Consider the following 21,869-nt stretch of genomic DNA (forward strand, 5'->3'; position numbering starts at 1 on the left):
GTCGTCTTATAAATTTTGTGATCACAAAGAACGAGTTCATTATTTAATGATATACTGAAGCAGTCAAGACTTGACAGTCTGTGTAAGCATGATTGACTTAAAATAACCAAGGCAACCCAGTTTCTAAGTACATTCTCCTCTTCTTTTTATGCTCCCTTTTTATGTCACCACTGCTCATAGTCTTTTGTTCTTGGTTTTATTTTCTTCTTTCTCTCCAATGAAGTGTAAGAGTTTTAGTATCTCTCCAATCAACAGAAACACAATGTTCCTAGCCACCTCATTTCCTATGTATTAGTGCGGTGCTTTGCATGTAATCAAGCATCCTAAAGGCCTTACAAGCCATTTAATTACCTGTCACAAGTCCAATTACTGTATGTAAGCAGGCTGCTTTGCGGAACGGAGAAAATACTGCATGCAGGCATTGATTTTATTAAAGTGCTTCAGTTCAGTTCATAATAACTGAACAGTAAGATTTTTTACGCTACAGTTACAGCCAAACTGAATTTGCACTGTCCAAAAGGGTAAACGCTACAAAGAACAAACCCTTATGGAGTGTTTCAGTACTTCTGGGATGTAAAAGAAGAAAAGCAAAGGGGGAAGGTTAAACAGATGATAGTGTCGCAAGCTCCAAAAACACAAACTATGACATGACTTCTGGACAACAGATGAGACTGTAGAGTTATTCAGTACCAAGGTTAGTAACGGTTTTGTTTGCTGAGAGTGGCCTTTCACAACACTTCCACACCCTACTTCTCATGCATACGCAGATTATGCCAAAGCCTGAATGGTTGGGCTTGATTTCAGCCAAGTTAGCTATAGCATTCTTGCTCTTAGCAGAATTATGATCTCAGCAACCTGTGTCTGACGGTGTCAGGCTCATCGTGGCTGCCCCACTCAGCCTGCAGCCTGTGGCCCTTCTTTCCAGCATGGCAGTAGCCAGGAGGGCTGGAGCAAACTTTTTGCTATTTGAGTACTCCCTTTGCTCTGCAGCTCATTTGTGATCTTTATCGATCACAGAAACTCAAGCCTTGGCCCATCTCCCATTCTAAAATTCAGCCCACTGATTCTACAATACTGCTAGCATTGCCATGGGTTGTGCCTTTGCTTCTGATTCAGGATGAAATGGGCCACCTGCTACTAAAAAAGACCTTTCTATTTCCTGCTATAACCTGGTTACTACTTAGAGGTCCTGAGTTTTAATGATAACCCATTGCAACCTCGCTCACTGACAAGATCTGAGACATTTGGCTATTTATCCCTCCTCTGTTTCAGTGTGAGGTATCATGAAGCACAGAAAGATCAAACTGGACCCATTTTAGAAGCTTGTAAAGTTAGCCTTTTCTTCAAAGGTTGTTTTAGAGGACCCAGAGCTGTTAGGTGAATTAGTCTGCTGCTTCTTCTCTCTAAACAATGACGTATGTAAATAATTCTTTGCATTCCTTCCAAAAAGCAATTAAGTATTTAAACCAACACAAAACATAAATTTAATGCATAGGATCTGAGCATGTCTTCTTGGAAAAATATGATACTATTCAATTATGTACTTGAGCATTTACTTGTTTGTGGTTTGGGGGTTTTTTTAATATACGCTACAGCAGCATTAAGCCTTTGATTCCCAGCCTACTACTACTACTACTGGTATTTTGGATTTTACAAGCAATTTCTTTAGCCTGCTGTTCTCTGAAAAGTTGTGAGTCAGACACAGCAATTGCCATTAGTATATACTCAGGGAAGTGGTCTCAATGGGACCTTTTTTTGGTAACAAAAAGTCATGGAAATTTGACATATTCAGAATACCTTACATACACAGGTGAAATGAAGACAATAGTGGCCAGTACGTGTATGGACTAAGGCCATGTCTACACCATAAAGTCTGGCTAAAATGGTGACAAAGATCACCAAGGTTTAAGAAACCCCAAAACCCATACCCTTGCTGAACTAGCTGAATCAGCAGAATCTCTGCCTTAGCTGCAGCTGTGCTTACATGTGCTTTTGTCATTTCAATGCACACTGCTTAGTAAAGGTGTTGATATTCTGGTATAGTTCTAACGTTGACATTCTCGAAGAATAGCTGAGCCTTTAAAGTTCAAAGCAGTTCTTATTTGAAGAGTCAGTAAACCATATCTGCCAAAATAACACGTTTTTCAAAAATATGCGAGCAACTGGAGCTGACTCTGTACCTCAGGAAAATGACAAGTTCCCAATTGCTCCCCCTATTGCAAAAGATGCACTTAAAACTTTGGAGAAAGGAATTAGAATTATTTCTATATCTTAGGGGTGCTTAATCAAGCAAAACCTTTTAACTAGTTCATAATAAAACAGCTGTCTAAATAACTGCAATAATTTATACCTGATTTATTGTAGGTTATTCTTTGGTTTTGCCCCAATAAGCATGATAAGTAAAGAATGTTCTCTTTCATGGTCAGATGTTCTAAGCATAGGCAGCAACTGCAACTACTGAGTTTGATGCTGTTGCACATGATGTTAAAACTCGTGCGGAACCACAAAGAATATTTCTTTAACATATTTGGCAGTTCACCGTTTTACCCTCTAGAGTTCAAACCTCTTGCAATGTTATTGTCGCTGACAAGCCACAGATTAAAACATAGAAAAATTATCTGACTTGCTCCAGGTAACATTGCAAGTCAATACCAAGGCTGGGAGCTGAATACAATTCATTTGGTTTCCAGCCCTCCCTGCTGCATTCTACTATTTTTCCAATACCTGCTAATTCAGATTCCCATGAATTTTAGTCCTGGGGGGAAATTTAAATTTTTTTTTTTCCCCCCGAACTTAGGGTCTCCAGTGTATTTTAAATTGTTAATAAAAATTATACACTGAGATTAGAAAATCTAATTGGGGGGGAGTGTTTAATACGTGCAATCTTAGCACACTTGCTCCTTATGATATTTCAAGAAGCATTTTCTCCACCGAAGTGAGTGCCATAACTGACAATAATGAAAACACGTCATAGGTCAGTTCTACTGTAATAGTAAATAACGCACATCCTCTTCATTTTTATTTAATTGAGAAAACATGTTTTATTCATTACATTTGGTGTTGTGCCTGTCCACCTTCCACATCTGAGCAGCATTCGCTTGAGAGGGAAGATGCAAATGAATCATAAGAACACGCATTTTTGTTATGCCCAAGACCTAACAGGGTCGCATTGTTTTATGTGCCTGGCTTTGCTACAGAAGGTGAGTTGCCTTTGTTCTTGTGCAAACTTGCTCAAAATAGAATCAGTGTTATGAAATCCTGGTGTTGAAAACATACAGAATCAGAAAAAAAGTTTATTATAATTTGCATAGTAAGTAATTAAAAGGAAATGCTAGGATACAATTTTAATAAAATTAGGATATCCGACTCACAGTAATGTCTTAAAAGGCCAGCTTTGAGAGTAATGTATTGAGTTTCAACTCATTCTATCTACCACTTCGCTATTCTAAATAATTTTTAAAGTTACATTTCTGAAGTAGGACTAGTTTCCTGACTACAGTTTCACAGAACAATGAAACAGGGTAGTCCATGAACCATTGCCACTTTTGCCTGGCTTAGAAATAAATTAATAACAATTTGCAGTACTGATCCTGCCCAGCCCCCCTGCTAAACAGACTCCTTCCAACTATTTCCTAATGGACTGGCCTTGGTGTAGGGTTTTTTCTGAAAACATTTTCCATCATTGGAAAACAGCCACATTTAGATAATGCATATAAAGCAAGCTTTCTTCCCCAGATGGTCTTTGTTTTTAAGACTGCACCTACACGTCATGAAATCTGAATTTTACTTGATAAAAATCCTCAGTGTTGATCCTGTAATGCTAAGATACAGATCTATGGCATTCCTCGAAGCAAAGGACAGATTTCACGTTTTTAGGTGGGGTCATGACAAGTTCTCGGCTTTGTGCTGGCTGCATCTCAGGGGGAGCACATCTTTTAGATGTCAAGTTATTGCAAAATGCAGCATCTCAGCTTCACAGTTCTTCATTTCTGCCTTTCTCCTGTCCTCTCCGAGCATCATCTTGTATTTGCAGTATCCCTTATATATTTTTATATAAAGGTATATATTCCGTCTTCAGGTCTCTTACCCTAAGATGCTGTTTAACCCTTTTCTCGGGGCTACACCCGTAGGCTATTCAGTCACCCCCACCACATACATACCGACCTACCTACCTCTGGCTCCGAGCGCAGGAGGCACCAGGGACTCGGAGCCCCGCTACCCACCAGCACTACAGCTGCCTCCCTCAAAATTAGATCATCTTAACGCTGATTAAGAGAGTTCAAGACTGGCATCGCTTGACAGAGTCAGGGCTGCGTAAACAAGCGGAGGGCATTTTTAATAATAACCTGTCGGAAAGCTGGGCTACCGGTGATCCGGGGAGGGGGGGGGAGCTGGGGCACAGCCGAAAGCACCCCCCGGAACTCAGTCGCAGCTGCCGCCGGCGCTGACCGCTGGCTTGGGCAGAGGAGGTCCGGGTTCAGCCCCAAAGAAGATCCCTCATCTGCTGTGGTATTTTGCTCGGGTTCCCCCCCCCACCCCGGCTCCGATTACTTCCCACCCCCGCGGCTCTTTGCACTTATCACCCGAGGGGGAGGGGGAGGCCTGCCGTGCGCAACCCGGCGCAGGTGCCGGGAGGGAAGTTGAGGGGCAAACCGGGGTACGGGCCGTCAGTACGGCCGCGCCCGCGGGGCCCTGACCCAGATAGCGCCCAGGACACTGCCCGCTCAACGAATTACGCCGCCGCCCTGCAGCCCCCGGCCCGAGCCCGAAGATGTCTCCTTATCACTACCCCCCTCCCCAAGATGTCCGCTGCCGTCGCCGCGGCCGGGCCCCTCCGCGCCACCGCCGGTGGGAGCGCACCCACGGACCCGGCCGCGCCGGGCCGGGCCCGCCCCAGCCTGCCCGGGGCTGGGGCGGGGGGGGGGGGTAGGGGGGGTGTCGGGCCGCTCCCCGCATCCCGCCCCTCCCGCTGCTGCCTGCTCTTGAGTTACCTGTTTTGATGACCCGTGTAGCCTTTTTTTTCCCCTCCTCTCTGCAATGAAAATCCGTGGCCGGTCACTCGCTCCCCCCCTCCCTCGCCTCGCCTTGCCTCGCCGCTGCTCTCCCTCCTCCTCCTCCTCCTTCTCCTCCTCCTCCTCAGCGGGAGCCGGTGTCAGTCAGTCACATCAGCTGCCCGGGCAGGCAGGGAGAGAAATGCCCAGCAGCTTCCGGGAGTGCCAAATAAAGACAAGTCCAGAAAGAGAGAGAGACGGTGGCAGAGATGGAGAAAGAAAGCAAAAAGTGGGTGGAGTGTGAAAATGGAGGGAGAGGGAGAGGTGTATCTCGGCGGCGGTGCAGCGGCTCAGCGCCTGAGAGGGAACGGCAGTGGTGGAGCATCATGGAGGAGCAGGGGAGAGCGCAGGCACCCAGGGTAGGGGCACCCACGGCCGCAGGCCTGGTGGCCCCACTTGCCCATCGGGCACTGCTCGGGTGAGTGGGAACCGAGCACCGCACACCATGCAGGCCCAGCCCACAGTGGGCAAGGAGAGCGGGGCCAGTGTGGAAACCGGCAGACCCCTTGCGTAGCAGGGGAGGCTGAGGGCAGCCTCACGCACACCAAGATAGTTCATTGTCTACTCCGAGACAGACTAAGCTATACTAGCCCAACCGCTGCTACAGCTGGGCTCACAGTGAGGTTACTGCCTTCATTCAGTACGGCCACGAAATCAGGACTTCTCTCCCAGTAGGCAAACCCTCGTGCCTAAGCCTCGTTTGTCAGGCTCTGTGGGCTTCGTGCTAGTCCGTAACCCCTGGCCAAATGGGAGCACATGCATTTTGCAGTTATTCAGTGCTCATCACCGCGTGGTCCCAAGGGGCATCTGATCATCCACCTGAAATCCGCTTCACTTCCCAAGTATCAAATGAGCTGGCTTTCTGCATGGAAGTTTTGGGAGAAGACCATGAGTTCACAGCCTTTAAAGGAACAGTTTGCTCTTCAATGGAAAAATAATTCATTAGTTAGTGGTAATAAAAAAGACCACATATATTTTTCAAGTCAACCATGTGGTCATGCAAAAATCGGTAGCAGTTTCCTATCAAATATATAGCTTATTTTAGAAGACTTTGTGATTCATTTCTGATGGTTTGACAACAACACTATAAAATATGGAACATACATACATGCATAATTGTGCAGCAGTTAAATGGGGACTGAGGAAAGTCATATTTTCACAAGGATGCCATGGTTAACAGCAGCTCACAGACCTCACATGCCTAAAGCCAATATTAAGCAAAAGCAAGCTGACTGCAAGGATCTGTCTGGGATCCAAACTCACTGGTCCAGAAAATGTAATTGGCATCGGAAATTGCAAAAAATCAGTGCTACAGCTTCCTGTATGCAGTGAAAAGAACTACTTCTCCTTGGCATGTATAAACAGCCAGATGAAATCAACAGAACAGCACAGGTTTTAAACCAGAGAGTCTTGCCAGACTTTCCAAAAGGGAAAAGGGTGGTATGGAATTGAAGACCTGATTGCAAAAATGCCCAGAACACAGAAACTGCTTAACAGAAGCAAGAAACGGGCCCAGAAGATCTCTTTCTGGAAAGAAAACCCAAAAGGATTAAGAAACTCTGAAACTACTGCATTTAGATTAAAGCTCAAGGTCTATATTCCATACAACTCAGAGAGAAAAAAAATCCCAACACCTGTGCAGTGTCAACGTGATAAGTGGAAAGTTTAGGATGATAAATGCAATTGAATTTCTGTAGAATGTCAATTTGAGAAAAATGCAATGTGGTTAACTGATGAAAAGTTTTACAAGCTCTTACTGTAAAAGCACAGTCATGCACTCCACATTGCACTCCTTTTACATCACAGGCATGTGGAAAAGAGGGAAAAACCATTGGGCTTTTCCTTTCCATGGAAAGTCTTATGAGGCTACCAAGCTGGAGGATGCCCTACATGTCTAAAACAAGTTCCCTACGACACATCTTTGCTCCCGACTTCTAATGCTTTCTTCACAAAACAAGTAAGTTCTTTTTTCTCTTCCCTACGAGAATGTTGGCAAACTTAAAAGGCTAAGACTAAGGTAAAGGGAACAACAAGAAGTAATAAATTTAGCAAGAAGGGAAAAAAGGGAGATTCAGCCGTTGTAAAGTGACCTCATAATACAGAGGAAGCCCACTGGCAAGCAAAGATGTAAGATGTAGTGCCTGAAAACATTAGAGAAGAGAGCCTTGCAGTTTCTATATAAATGAAGGTAATCTTAAAAAGCAATTACATAAAGAACTTTGTAGTTATTAACTCAGGCTGAGCAACAGCCCCCTAAAGAGAAGAAGGGAATGAAAGATGTGCAAATTTTGGACTTTGCAAAATGTTATATGTACAAAAATATTGACTAGATTACATGCTGTTGTTTCATCCCATCAAGGAAAAAAAGGGCTTGCACAGCAATAAAGTGTGTGTTTTGAGACCGCTTGGCATTGACATCAAGTGAAACACGGAGTGAGAAATGACTGGAAGATCAGACTTCAGGGCTGAGTACTTTGCCCTCAGTCTAACAATGCATTCATATATTGACTTAGATTTATATGCAGGAAGTACATTGATGCCAGTAATTGCAACATTAAAATTAAAAGTTTTTATTTGTGTACTTTTTATAGTGGGGAGAGGGTCACCAACTTCAGGATCAAAACATTCAAAAACCCCTTACAATTCTAATTTATGCTATAGTCCTCCTGAAATTATGAGGAGCTCCTCTTATGCAAGAAGTGCAGTAGTAGCCCTGTTGCTGGAAGTGACCCCATTAAAATGCAGTAGCTCATGGAGCATAGTGTATGGCATTTGATATAACTTTATGATTTTTTTTTTCCTTTTACTTTTTGACTTTGCTGCTGCAGACAATATGTGCCAAGGCTGGCATATTGTATTCCCTTTTATAGAAGAATGTATTTCTAAAGTTGTGCAGGGATCCCAAAGTACATGTCAGAGGCTGTAGATAGGCTATCAAAATCTCTATAGAATGACAGCATTGTAACCTACTTAGAAGAAAATACTCTGGTGCATCTTTTATTTGCATAGATGTTATTTCACTGAAGAAAACCTGGAAATGTTAATGCTTACCTTCCCAGTAATTGTTGAAAATGGACTTTCAATGTATATGATTGTAAAATTTCCCTATTGGTATAAGTTGCATCTAATGATTCTTAGGTGAGTTTGGAGAAAACCACAAATATTGTTGCTCATTTCCTTGATTTCATGAAGTCTGTCTTTGCTGGGGCAATGCAGAAAATATTAATATGAATTAAAATTGCACAAGCACGTACTGATGTGAAAATAAATTGGAATATCATGTGAAAATCTTCGTAGCTAGATCTGCTTAAATAATATTGGAGTGCATTCAGGACCTGTCAAGGTGCCTTTTGCTTACCAAATATGCTGTTTAGTCTACAGAATTTGAAAAACGGCATATAGCTAATTAACTAAATGGATCTGTGAAGAGCACTTTGTGGGTATTCTGTACAACTCAAATGTCAAAAAACACACAGGAAAAAAAGGGAAGATTCTGCAAAGTGGACTATTTCTCCTCTTGCAAACTAGTGTGAATTAAGGCTGAATCTGTCATTATTCAATCTGATCACCTGTAACATAAGATTAAGGCAGATCCAAATTATATTTAGTTTCACAGATGTCACTCTACTGCTTTTTTATCTCTTCTCTGTGCTCTTTTCTCTTTTATGCAGTAAGCTCTGGGGGTGTGGACTCTCATTTCATAATTGTGCATTAATTAGTTGTATGCTTCTCTTTAGGCATGGCAACATAAAAAGTTAAATAATAAGCACGTGCTTATCATTAAGTATGTGAGTAATGGCATCCCTGTGTAGCAGAGCACTTAGGCATTCCAGTTGTATTTAAGCAGCTTGTCTCACAGGGATGGAATTATTCACTTGTTTATAATTCAGTATATGTTTAACGGCTTTGCTGAATCCAAGGGGAAAATGTCCTGATCTCACAAATACTAATCTTTGTGATGACTTTTACTAGTAGTTTTGCCATTTAATTCAGTTCTGTGGAGCTGTTCTTTTAGGAAAGCTACTCAGTGAATCTTGTAGGCTTGGGCCCCAGTTCTGCTAAGTTTTTATATTGCCCTATCTATTTATTATCATGAGATACTGGCTTCTGTTGTATTTTTGCTAAATATCCTGTTTTATAAACTACTGGGGTTTGGTATGGATTTCAAATGAAGTTTCATGTTTTTCATTTAATTATGGGCAGAAAATTGCAAGGAATTTTTAGTGAGGATGATTTACCTGAGAATCAGAGGAAGGAAAGCAAAATTTTCAAGTGTGCGAGTGCAGTGTTAGCATGTCACCTTGAACTACTCTTTCGCTATGTATGAAACCTATGGAAGCAGTGGTCAAAAAGAATGACGAAGTCTTACTCGTTGGTCAATGTTAGTTTTCCTATTTTAGAAGCGTTAACATTTCCGTTTGAGCTGCTTAGTTCTGTTTTCATCTTTCTTTCAATCTAGGCTGCAGGCGATCCATTAAGGCTAGCAATGTCCTCGAGTTATGGATCGGTGCCACTAAACAAAGGTTAAACAAAGAAGATACTGCTTCCAGCTTAGTAGTTGAATATACAGTTCTGATTTGAGAGAGTTTCAGGACAGCTTTACCATGATGCTGGGCCACCGTTCCAGCCCTGGATGTGAGCTGTGAAACATCTTAGTAGGATAATTGCACCTGGTTAAATGCCTGTGCTCTTGACCTTGTCATTGTTCGTGCTTTGTAATCTAGCTGTGTCTGAGGAAAATGCAAGCGTACCCAAATACTTCCAAACGTCAAGATCTACTAAAAATGTTTTGTGGTCTTCTTCATGCCACAGCTTCTCTGACTCGTTCAAAATGTCCCAGCATCCTTAGGAGATCCAGTCACCTTCAGAATGCACAAATTGGTCAGGCATGAAAGTCTGGTGGTTTAAGCTGTGTTTTCTTGCTGTTGCAGTTTTCTCTTACTAGATGACATTCTTCTCATTGTTGCCTGCTGCTATGTTTGTTTCATCACCATCAATGTCATGATCAGAGCTAGTCAAGACTTGCTGCATCTGCATCATCAATAAAGTGCATCAGTCCTCCCTCATCTAGTGCTCAGTAAGAGCCATTTCTGCTTATGGCTGAGGAGGTTCTGCCATAGCTTACTTTTTTGCCTCGTAAATCCAGATTGCAAATCTTTTTTTCAGCCCCTTGCAGCTCTAAACTTTTTCCTGGGATGACTTACTAATGATTCCCTGAGGTTAATGTTCTTGTTGTGTAGGAAAGCCCAGACAGTTGATGCAGCCGAAGTACAAAAAATCCATAAACACAGAAAAGATTATTTTTTTTTCTAAAAAGCTGAGGATATTTGAGATTCTTTTTCTTGCTATTTCTGAGATGTTGGGGTGTAGTCAAGTAATGAATTCCAGGTTTACTGTACAACCCATTGGGCTAGAAACTTAATTTTTGTTTGAAATAATTACACAATCATCCAATTCTAGGAAATTATGCTTTCAGGGAAACACCAAATTGTGCAAAATTTGTGGTAAAATCACATGAATTGATAACTTAGTGACATAATTTTTTACAGAGAGAACACTTTGTAGGATATAATCAAATAGCAATGTAGGCAGATAACCAATGTGTATTCTGACATTTATATATTTAGTTTTAATCCAAGCATTTGACTAGACTGTGCCCTTATTCACCGTGGTTCATGAGTAGCATAACCCCAATTGCAGTCATTGCAGGCCAAGAAAGTCAACAAAACCCTCTCAGAGACAGAATTCCTCTGTTCTTCCGCAACAGTTAATTAGCTACTGGGTGACATTTGCTACCCCCTTCTGCCAATGCTGTGCCTAGCTTTTTTTTTCTTCTCCATCTTCAAGCTCCTTTGTGCTGGGTGGGTGAGGGGAAAGCAAGATAAGCATTCAGTCTCTGTTAGATCAGTCACTCAGGCAAAAAATAAAGACCTTTACCTTGCCATATTCACCATGTTTGGGCTCGTCCTGTAAGGACCTGTTTAGATATTGACAGATATCTTCTGTAAATACACTTAGTACCCTAATATAGAATAGAGCAGGAAAGACCATGAGTTTTGAATGTGAGTCTTTGAAATCTTTTACTTAGTTCTTGCAAGATACTGAGGTGAGTTATGCTTTTCCAATACAGAACTGGAATGCCAGGGGTGACAGCAGTGGGAATTTTCTTCTGCTCCTTCAACCTCTCCCTCAACCGAGGACTTGAAGAGTGAGGATATCCCAGTTTTATATCCTCCTGCAAAATGAGACTTCTGGCAAGGATCCCTAGGTACAGTACATTACTTATATTAATATGCAGTTTTGTCAGCCTAAATTATTATTTTACAAATGATGACTACCTAGATTAGGTACAAGGAGCTGATCAGGCACAGCAGCACAGAGCCTAGCACAATAATTTACTCTACCTTTCATATTTTTCAAAGCAAATGGAGCGGCATCTTTTTATTTCATAGTATTCTGAGAGGTTTTTAAGACTGGCCCCCTTTGCTGAAATCTATCCTTCTCAATACATATTTTTCCTATACAGTTGTGGCAGAAAGATTTCCTCTGTTGAGTAAAGAAGGGTTTGTTCTTTTATAAGAACCTTGTAAGTATAAAGCCAAAAAAAGTTTTAGGATAAATCAAGCCAAGTACTAGAGTAGCCAGATTATATTCCTATCTTCCTTTTTTTTTTTTCCCAAAAAGGGAAGGAGGAGCAAAGAAAAGGGACAAAATGTATTTAAATGTAATACCTGAAATGGATTAGAAGGAACTATAAATATTTCACACTGATGGGATGAAATCTTGGTTCCCCTCAAATCAATGAGTGTTTGTGTCACTGACTAATAGGGTCAGCACTTCACCCTACATTTCTGGATTAATGTTTCACTTGAATAAATGTATGCCAGTGATTTACGTACCAGAAATAATGTTTTTGTTTCAAAACTAGTCATTTATTTCATTCTTATTTTCTTGCTTTCCTATATTTACACAGGCTCTGTACATACTGCACTGTATTTCTAAAAGCTGTCATTTTCTTTAGAAAAGAATATTGTTTGCTCTCCTGAATAATTCATCTCGGAGTTCTCTTTTAATCCCCCATCAAATGTGCCATTCTTGTATCTTCATAAAGGAAAAGAAGGGAAAACAACACTCTAAGGCTGATTTATGAATTAGACCATGAACATTAGAAAGATATAAAGTGTTAGTATAAATAAGAACTTCAGTGTAGATTCTAGTTCAGTTATATCAGTACCTCGGAAACAACACAATTGGTTATATACAGATTTGCACTAATGTAACTAACTGATTTACCACGGAGTATGAAAAAAGGAGCGTAAGAGAGAAATATGATGAAGATTTGATATTTAGCCTTGAGCTAATAAGGCTGACAATATATGTAGGATTTGAAGGAAAACAGAAATGCTTAGAGTACACTATAAATTCCACAGTAAATACAATGCAATTCATAATATTTGTGAAACAACCAACTAATAGTTGCTAAAAGAGCTTTTTATCCAAATTCCTGTATATCCTATTAGGTTAAAACATAAATATTTTAGATGGAAAGGAAAGAACCTGGAAGCACCTTCATAGAGAATCTGTGGCCCACAAGTACTTGATACACATTTGATGTACATGTCAAATTAGCGAGAGACCTTTCATCATCCCAGTGATGTTCAGCTCCATTTTGTTTCTCTGATCTGTGGGAGGTCATCTGCCTCTGCAGCCCAGCTGCTGAGCTGGGATGTCTCCAAATCTTTGTTGTGAACAGCTCCAACTCATTTTCCCAGTATGAGACAGAATCAAACATTGCAGCTCCTATACAGTGTTGTTTCAAAGCTGTCTATCTTGTAGGGTTTATAAAACATTAAATGGTAATAACCAAAACAGTCATGTATCGTCATGAAAAATGTATTTACAAAGTCAAACCTGTATGCCACAGCATATAAAAGGTTGTTGTGTGTATCTGAGCTGACCAATCCTGAAATGACAGCCTCTTTGAGCCACTAGCTTCATTCAGGCTGTAATAATCAGCCAAATCTGTTTTGTTTACCTGTGTTTGGTTGCCTCAGCATGGTTGAGTGGTTTGTCTATGGCTTCTGTGACCTCCTGTATATGTACTTCAGTGAGAAGCAAAGTTAGGGGCTACCTCGGGGGACCTCAGGAATTGCATTTCAGCAGCAGCAAGGAATGAATTGTTGAGAGTTCTTTTATGTAGCACTTAATAAAAGGAAAATAAAATGTGTTAGAGGAACGATGGAGTGAAATCTTTTGGGGAAACAAAAGAGAAAAGGGTCCCTACATTGACCTTCTTGGAACCACAGGCTGACCTACATCATCGGTTGTGGTGAGCAACACATATAATCCCCTCTTCCTGAGTCATCCATCAGTATTTATGGTTCACCAGTGTTAATGTGATAATGTTTAAGAAGTTGAAATATTTCTGAAGTATAGCTTTCCCAGGAATCCTCATAGTATTCATAGCAGGTCTTCCTTGAACCCCCTTTTTTTAGTGTTAGTGAACAAATTTGGTAGAGAACCTGATGTGCTCCACATATGAGAGTTGGTTGAGGTTGGTTTGTTCATTGGTTGTCCTGATTTTTGTGTGATACAGGTCCCCAGCCAAAAAGTAGTATGTCTTGTATGGTCATTTAGTGTTCAATTAATAAAAGCAGAACAGAAGGGACTATTATTAGTGTGCTTTTACTAGTTATTTTGATATTTGTTACTACCTTTTTCCACTCTCCTGTTGTAATTTTGGGTGTCAGTTCTAGGACATTAGTCACAACCTTTTTAATGTCTTCAGTTTCTGAAATGGAAGTGTTCATTTGCAGGAGTACAACCAAAACCTAGATTCAAAATTACTATGTCACATTTCTGACTGTTGGCTGGATGCCAACAAAGCACAAGCATTAGAACAATTAGTTTCATGTATAAGGAAAAATACATGTATATATTCTTGTTTCCTAATTCGCATCAGGAAGAGGATGATGAGCGAAGGCTCAGATCCTCGGAGGTGTTTACATCTCTTACAAAACCACATTTCAGTACAGACACTAAATAGGAGATGGGCAGTGCCAATATGCATCTGTATGTGTCCTGGGGCTGTTTTTAGCAATTGGAAGTTCATACAGGAGCCTTTCTGTGCAAAACACCTGCTGATTTTAGCCCAGTTTTGTTTGAGGGAGAGCCTCAGGTTTAAAGGTCTGTTTGTTCCAGTATGACTGAAGTCAGCACAAGTTTAGCCATTGATTTGAAAGAGCAGGTGGCAGTCCCTAGGGGTGCACTCCTGTTCCAGCTGAAGTCAAAACTAAATCACTACCTTTATTTAATAGGAGATAGCTGTAATTCAGCAAATAATTAGCAAAAATGTCAGTAAAAATGTCCTTAAACCTTTGCGCAACTGAATCGGCTCACCTTTGAAGAAAGCTTGTCCCCTTCAGATGTTGGGGCTATTGACAAGCAGCAGCAGTAGCAGCTGCTGCGTGGGTGTGTGTGTGTCTTGCCCTGCAACCTCATTCACTGACTGTGGATTTCACCTCCCACGCTCCACCCGCACAGGGCATGATTACTCACTTTCTGTACAGCAGCAGTAGATTCTGCCTGCTGTTAATAATCGGTTGAAAAGCGATCACAGTCTTTCTTTTTTTAAATCTTTGGATGCTAGGAATGCACTTCCAGCCCCCTTTATGCAGTATTCATGAACTTCAGAGTAGCTGGAAAGGTGTGATTGCATGCAGAATGATAAGTCCAAATTAATCAGTATTGTATTAGGACGGGTTTGTTGTGTGTATGTGTATGTATATGTATATACACGTGCAAGTGATCTGTTTTGTATAAGGAATTCCAGTACTACTGGTCGTAATAGTTCCTTCTGTGTTGTTGTTATACACATTGAATTGGAGACCGTGCCATTAAAATATCTGATCAAGAACATAAACATATCCTTTTTTCTCTCTTACTGTTTTTCTTTGCTAATACTCTTTTAGTTTGTAACTTTATTTAAAGAAAATAATCAGATTAGCTTTTCTTTACATTTCTTTTATTTACATGATATGTAGAATATGTAATGTACAATGTATAATAATTATATAATGTGTAGTATATAGTTAATATGTGGTATATATCACATGATATGTAATATATAACATATTTTATATATATATATGAATATCTATCAGAGAATCACAGAATTGTTCATGTTGGAAGGGACCTCTTGAGATCATCTAGTCCACCCCCCTACGTTGTTTTTTTTTCTGAAATTATTTTGCATTTCAGCAAGAGGATCTTTCCATTAAGTTTCTTCTGCCTTATTTAAACCATTTATATTATTTAACTTAAAAAATTAAACCAAAGATAAATATATAAACTATATAAAAGAAATGCACTTTTTAGAAAATTTTAAATCATTTCATCCAAAAGAATGATCACAAAGTTCAACAGCATAAGCAGTTATCACTTTTTGGAATTAATAATGTTATGATGATTTATAGTATCTACAGCTCTGTATCTGAGTTATGCTATGATTCTTTAAAATCGTCACTCTAATGGCTTTTTTACCTCTTTAAAAACTGGTTTGATCATTCCATGCGTGAACCACACCCTGAAAAACTGAAAGGATTTGCACACCTAATTTAAGATTTAACCTAGTGTTAAACCTGTTTCAGTCTGTCATTCTCTTGCTTAAAATTCTGTGGAACCCAAGGGTTCTATTTGCTTGTTTAGCAAATCAATTTATTATAATCTGCTGTGGCTTAGAACTTGATTCCTGCAGTCCAAGGTGTATAGTGCACTTTTCTTCCACTAAAAGTAATTGGGGAAAAAAAAATCACTGACTGCTTTTTCTTTCCAAGTGAATTGAACGGAACAAAAAGAACCAGCTTGATAGCACTGTAAGCTAAAATCTCATAATTGTGCTCAGAGCAGACAACAGACAATCAGACCTCCTCATGTAAACCCAGAAACCATTAGCCTTTCACTTCAGTGCAGCTGGTTTTACGTGCTCTTGCTGAGGTTTTCAGCAATGGTCACAGTCGCTGATCACCAAGAACTGGACTGATACCACCCCTGATTGCTCCTAGACTTCTGAAAAGGTTTTGTGGGAATTAAAAAAAAAAAAAAAAGCTTATGAATTCATGTTGCTTTAGGCTATCATGATGCCACAGTCTAAAGGATCCCTAGCTTTAAAACAGTAGAATCCCTGGGAAGTTCAGGAACCTGACTCCGCAGTGACCTTTTCTGAAAAAAAGGTCAGCATGCCACAGACAGACTTGCCAAGTCAACTGCTTTTCCCTGTAGACTAAAGCTTTGCGGTCTTATCCGCAGATCTGGTAGGAAACTTGGCCAGCCTAATGCTTTTTGTTGTTTCAGGCACAATTTGTGTGTCGAATGAAGTTTCATACTAAGTGAGAGTGATTTCAGTACAATGGAAGTCAACTTAGCATTGAAAGTGCTTAAAATTCATCCTGTGTTTCCCTCTACATTATCTCCAAATTTTTGTGATTTTAGTGCAGATTTCCTAGATTCATTCATAGGATTTGGTTCCGTACAACTCACTCTCTCATTTTCATGCTTGTTCTTCTTTTGTTCTCTCAAAGTTGAGGGGAGGTGGGACTTATTTGGTACGTTAGGGAATTATCTTCCAATGGTTTGAATTAGCTTTGGATTAAAAAATAATCTCATCAGTGCCACCTCATTATCTCCTATGCCAATGAGCTTTTAAGCACAGGGTTTTATTTCCTTTATTTTAGGAGAGCATTTTTGGGGTACGAAATCTGGATAGGCCATTAGCAGTTATTTTAAACACAGACATAGAAATGTTTTGACAGTCGGGGGTGGCTTGGGATGGCAGTTTTGCTTTGACAGTGGTTTGGGGCTTTTTGGTTTTAACTGGATCACATTTGGGTCAGAACAAATATGTGCTCTTCCCATCCTCTTTCTTCAAACTTCTCTTTGTGAGATAAATAGACATTAATACTGAAAAGGCTGCAGAAGCTGAAGATTTTATTGTATTTAACCTCTCTGATATCACATTTTCCCCTGCTTTCCTTTATGTTTCCTTTCTGTTCATTTGCATCTTAGATTAGGGTACCTGTTTAGGGCAAGAACTGTGTCTTTGGGTAGTATTAATCAGCTAATGTATCTTTGGAGACAATTATGTGAATTTTCTGTTAATATTTTAGAAGATGACTCTTATGTGTAACAGTTACTTTTACCTATTAAATGTTTCAGGTCAGATTCTCAGTTCTTCTAGGTCTCCAGACCTGTACGGAAAGCTGCAGAGATCTGCTGATTTATAGCCATTGCACGTCTGACCCAGCATTCATGCAGTTATTTCACTGAAATATAATCTGAAACTAGGAATGTGTATGCTGCTAATGACTTAAACCTTTACTTATGTGACTACAGTAGCAAAAATATATCCTAATCGACAGTGGCTTCTGTATTGAATATTGTCAGGTCATTGTCCAGTTGTGCTTGCATAGAATCCCTAATAGACATAGAATTCAGACGCTGGACACAGATATGGCATTGGAAAGTGGGAGCTCTAAGGTTGCACTGACAGAGATAGATGAATCATGGACTGATCCGAGTAAAAGATGTTTCTCTTAATTTTTTATTACCCTCAGAAGCCTCAATCAAGGTACTTACAGCAGAGTAAATTATGAATATGTCAAATTCCTATGTGAGTCACAGACCAAATCCTGTGGATCAAAAGCTTAGTGGCAGAACTTTGCACTGGGCTTTATAAGAATAATTTGCACTTGAGAGTCCCAGTGATACCTGTCACTGCTGTGGGTTCTGTGTTCAGATAGCTCTGCAGTGTTGCAGCTTAGCACAAATATATTCGCCTAGAATATATTTGTTATGTGCCTTAAGGAATAACTTGTCATCAAACCTGTATATCAGTAGTTATATATGTAGTGAATAAAGATAGACTGTTCTCATCCATGGCAAAAAGCAAGGGACTATATGTCAGTTGGCTCTTTAGTTGTTTTATGATTCACTTGGCTCTTTTGACTCAAATCAAGTTTTAGGATACAACTGGCTCTTTGGTGTTTTATGATACTTTCCCCATCAAGTTCCATCTGTTTCAAAAGGATGACAGATCTGAATTTGTGGGACTCTTGTCCTTTGGTATTATCAAAAGGACACAGAGATATTTTAAGTCTGGAAGCACCACTGGCTGTTTTGGCTGGTGTTGTGCAGGATGAAATGGGATTAGCCGTTACCAGCTCCATGTGTGTGTTGTAGCAGCAAACATTTGGTTGTCTCCATGGGTTGTTTCTACTGACAGTACACTTGTGGTGCTGTCCATAAAAGAGGAGGAAGACTAGTGGTGATGCATAACATAATGCTCGAATTTATACAATTGCTGTGTTTCAGTATTTGAGGGAATGTTGGATTTTACAGCATGATCCCTGATCAGCAGCTTTATGAAGAACTGAAACTTTCTAGCAACCATTTTGCGTATATGCCACAACTTCTTACACTTTTCCACAACTTCTTAAATAACCCAGAAATTGTGGATTTGCTATAACTACTCATTCATAAAAAGCCTGCTACCTTATTTTGTCTGAAAAGAAATCGTTTAACAAACAGGCATTCTGTATTGATCCACTGTCCTGGCCAGGTAAAAATGGCCTTTAAAACTGCAATAATTCCAGCTCAAGTATTTTGAAAGAACTCGTATAATCTGCTCCTCTCTGTTTAATGTGAAAAAAATGTCTATTTTTCTGGCAGTTGTTTTTTGGGGGTTTGTTTTTTGGGTTTTTTTTGAAGAAGAGCCACAACATGTCACAGGACAGACTCACTGAAAGCTACACAAGGATAAAACCTGGCCTACTGACATGGAGTTTATTTGAAACTCCTCTCCTGCACCCAGTCATCTGAGGCATTTGGGTTTGCAGCTTTGCGCTACCACACCTGTGTTAGTTACCTGGCAAGCACATCTTTTACATTCCACATGGCGTCTGGCTCTCAATCCACACACAGATGAGTGCACGTATATTCACACTGCAGCGAGCAAAAGTGATCAAACAGAACTGACATACTGTGCAACAAACCACGGTAGAAATGTTGAGGAAAAGGCTATGTAGCAAAGACTTTTAGACAACTGTGTTCATCTACGCATGTGTAAGTGAAAAAAGGCAACTTTGTCTCAACACTAAAAGAGTTCGTTGATTAAAAGAAGATAACCAATATGCAAAAAATATGTGTTGTATGCATAAAATGAATGTGTTACATACATGCTTGGTATTCCATAGCATATGTGAGATAAAATTCAATATGCAGTTATGTGAAATTGTTTGCTATATTTGGTTAATTCTTCCCATTCTTTCCTACCTTAGTGTTGGATGATAGAGATTCAAGTCTGTGACATCTGTTACAGCCTATGGCTTTTAGAGAGTTACAAGTGTTCATTTGCAAAAGCTACGTGGAAATATGTATCACATGTAATATAAACATTGTACAGTGTCCACACTGTGTCAGCTCTGTTAATGAGATGCTGACACTAGATTTATTGGAAGATGAGACTTGAAAATTAATCAAAACAAAAATATAGTCCTTCTCTCCAAGCACTTAGAGGTCCTTGTGCACCTCCGTTCACCCTCATAAAAGAACATTTAAATGGACTATGTACTTATGGAATTTTGGTATAATGATTTTTTCCAGAGAAAACTTTGTTTAAAATAATGAAAAATGTAGTGGATTCAGTTCCTTCCATTTTTCATTTCATCTTAGACAATCTTTTCTTCTTTAATGAACTATTTGTTGGAGATGCCACTTTTTACAATAGGCATTTCGATAATTTCAAATATAAATGTTCACAAAATCATCTTGATTTTTCTGAAATGGAACCTAGTTGAACTATATCATGAACATTTCCCTCCAATGGTTTCAAATGGTCTGTCTAAACACAGGCTATGCTTACTATTGGTCCTTACTGACAATATTTGATATCATAGTTAGGGCTGTATCTTTCAAGCTGATAGTGGTTGTCCTGTGAGTTAGCAGCAGAGTATCATTGCTGTTGATACAATACATTCATAATTTATTGTGCTGCTATATTGCTTTTATGATCATCTCTATGATCTATCTTCAGGAATTTTTCAGTTTTAATCAGAGAGGCAAAACTAAGCAATCTCTGTCTTATATTTCTATTGAAAACCAAAAAAATCAGCAGAAAACCTGTTACACAGAAGAAAATAAAACTGGGTGAAGAATCTACAGAAGCAAGCTTTACCTTGCATCTTTTACAAGCAGCAGAAAGAGGCTCCTTCAAACAGTAATTCAGACATGTATGTAGCTCGACCACAGAGTAAGACTAGGGAGATTAATTTTCCTAGAGTAAAGTTAGGCCTGTGGAAATTACTTTCAATTTTCTCGATTAGGAGCAAGTTCTGCTTTGCACCAGACTACAGTATTCAGCACTGGTAAAACGCAAGATAGAGAATTATAGTGTTTGGCATCATCAGATAGTGCTTGTCTAATTCATTGTAGGAAGGTGAGGTCATATATCTGATTGTCTTTTTTTAATTTATTTTTTTTTAAAGAGGGAAAATATTTGAACTCATTCTTGCCATTTAACTTGATGCAACCCTAGATATAGAAAGTGATTCTGTATTTTGTATACTGAATATATAATCCCGTTCTCATTTCTCACTGTCAAAGTTATCTGGTGATCTCATGTGGAAAGTTCAGAGTGCTGTGTCATGGTCAACATATTTGATTTCTTTGGAACTAGGCAACCCCAGCTTAATCTATTCCAAATAACAACATTTCTTATTAATAGTGTTCTTTTTAGAGTATTGATAGTGCTTGGCAGGTATGGAGAACTGCATGTGCTAGATGATGGCCTAGTTAACTGTGGAATTTGCTTCTCCTTTATTTCATGAGCTGACTTTCAAATTCTTTCTCTTTTTATCAGAAAAGCTTTTTGGAAGCACCAGAAGCCAAACTGGGGATTTTTGATCTCAGGTTGGGTAACAATTGCAAAGATCCCACAGCTGTCCTGACTTTAGGAGTGTTTGAAAACATCTGTTAGTGCACTTCAGTAAAACTGTCTAGTCTGAAGACAAGACCACAAGACCTGATCCAAAGTTCTCTGAAGGTATCTGGAGAGCTTTCAATGATTTCACTGTGCTGTAGAGAAGGCCACTAGACCCTTTGTGAAGGAAACAGTTTTCAGTCAGTATGAAAATGTCTGTGATTCTGTTTAAAACCCTTCTCCCAGCCTCTCTTCTACTTTATCTTGCCAGTTCTATGCTTGCTTCTCTCCTGACCGCTGTAGTGACTAAACTGGTTCTTACACTCAAACTGCAAGCTCCTCATGGTGTCTTTTGAAACCTCGGGATACAGTTCTGTTCTTCTTCTAACAATTTTAGAATGAGCAGGCAGATGCAGAAGTCCTTTCCTCTCCCTGTGCCAGGAGTTTCAGTGAGAAAAGGATGAGCAGACAAGCCTTCCTCCACACTGCTACAGGAGGGTTCCTTTCTCAGGCACTTCGAAACATGTGTTCCGTTTTGCAGCCTGGCATGACATCTATAAATGGATTTTCTGAGTTCCTGACCTGTTTCAAAGCAAGTGCGGGATGCCAACATGTTTTGTCATGGCTCGTCTGTGGACAGTGGGCACCTGTTGCACAGAAGGTTCTTCACCCAGGCCTCTCTAGTGGTTAAATCTAAGCTTCTATCTGGATTAAAAAAAAAAGGGTCTTGAACAAAAAGGAACATCCCATAGTGAATCAAATAGGAACTTAGATGATGATATGCAGATAAGATCTTTGGTGGTTTTAAATTATTATCTTTTCTGAACCTTCAAGTGTGTTTATTC

General features: G+C 39.8%; 1 protein-coding gene and 1 long non-coding RNA gene across 3 annotated transcripts in view; one reads left to right on the forward strand and one right to left on the reverse strand.

Moving 5' to 3' along the window:
* Positions 1-5,296, reverse strand: part of CAP2 (cyclase associated actin cytoskeleton regulatory protein 2) — a 70,922-nt gene extending 65,626 nt beyond the window's left edge. For both annotated transcript variants that reach the window (XM_075745068.1, XM_075745069.1), the window contains exon 1: positions 4,992-5,296. The gene's annotated coding sequence lies outside the window, so the exon portion shown is untranslated. The remainder of the gene's footprint in view (positions 1-4,991) is intronic.
* LOC142600459 (uncharacterized) overlaps positions 4,422-21,869 on the forward strand; it is a 30,174-nt gene continuing 12,726 nt past the window's right edge. The window contains exons 1-2 of the long non-coding RNA XR_012833950.1: positions 4,422-4,509; positions 11,182-11,319. This is a non-coding gene — a long non-coding RNA (uncharacterized LOC142600459). The remainder of the gene's footprint in view (positions 4,510-11,181; positions 11,320-21,869) is intronic.

This window comes from Balearica regulorum, chromosome 2 (assembly GCF_011004875.1).
Source record: "Balearica regulorum gibbericeps isolate bBalReg1 chromosome 2, bBalReg1.pri, whole genome shotgun sequence".
Taxonomy (NCBI): domain Eukaryota; kingdom Metazoa; phylum Chordata; class Aves; order Gruiformes; family Gruidae; genus Balearica; species Balearica regulorum.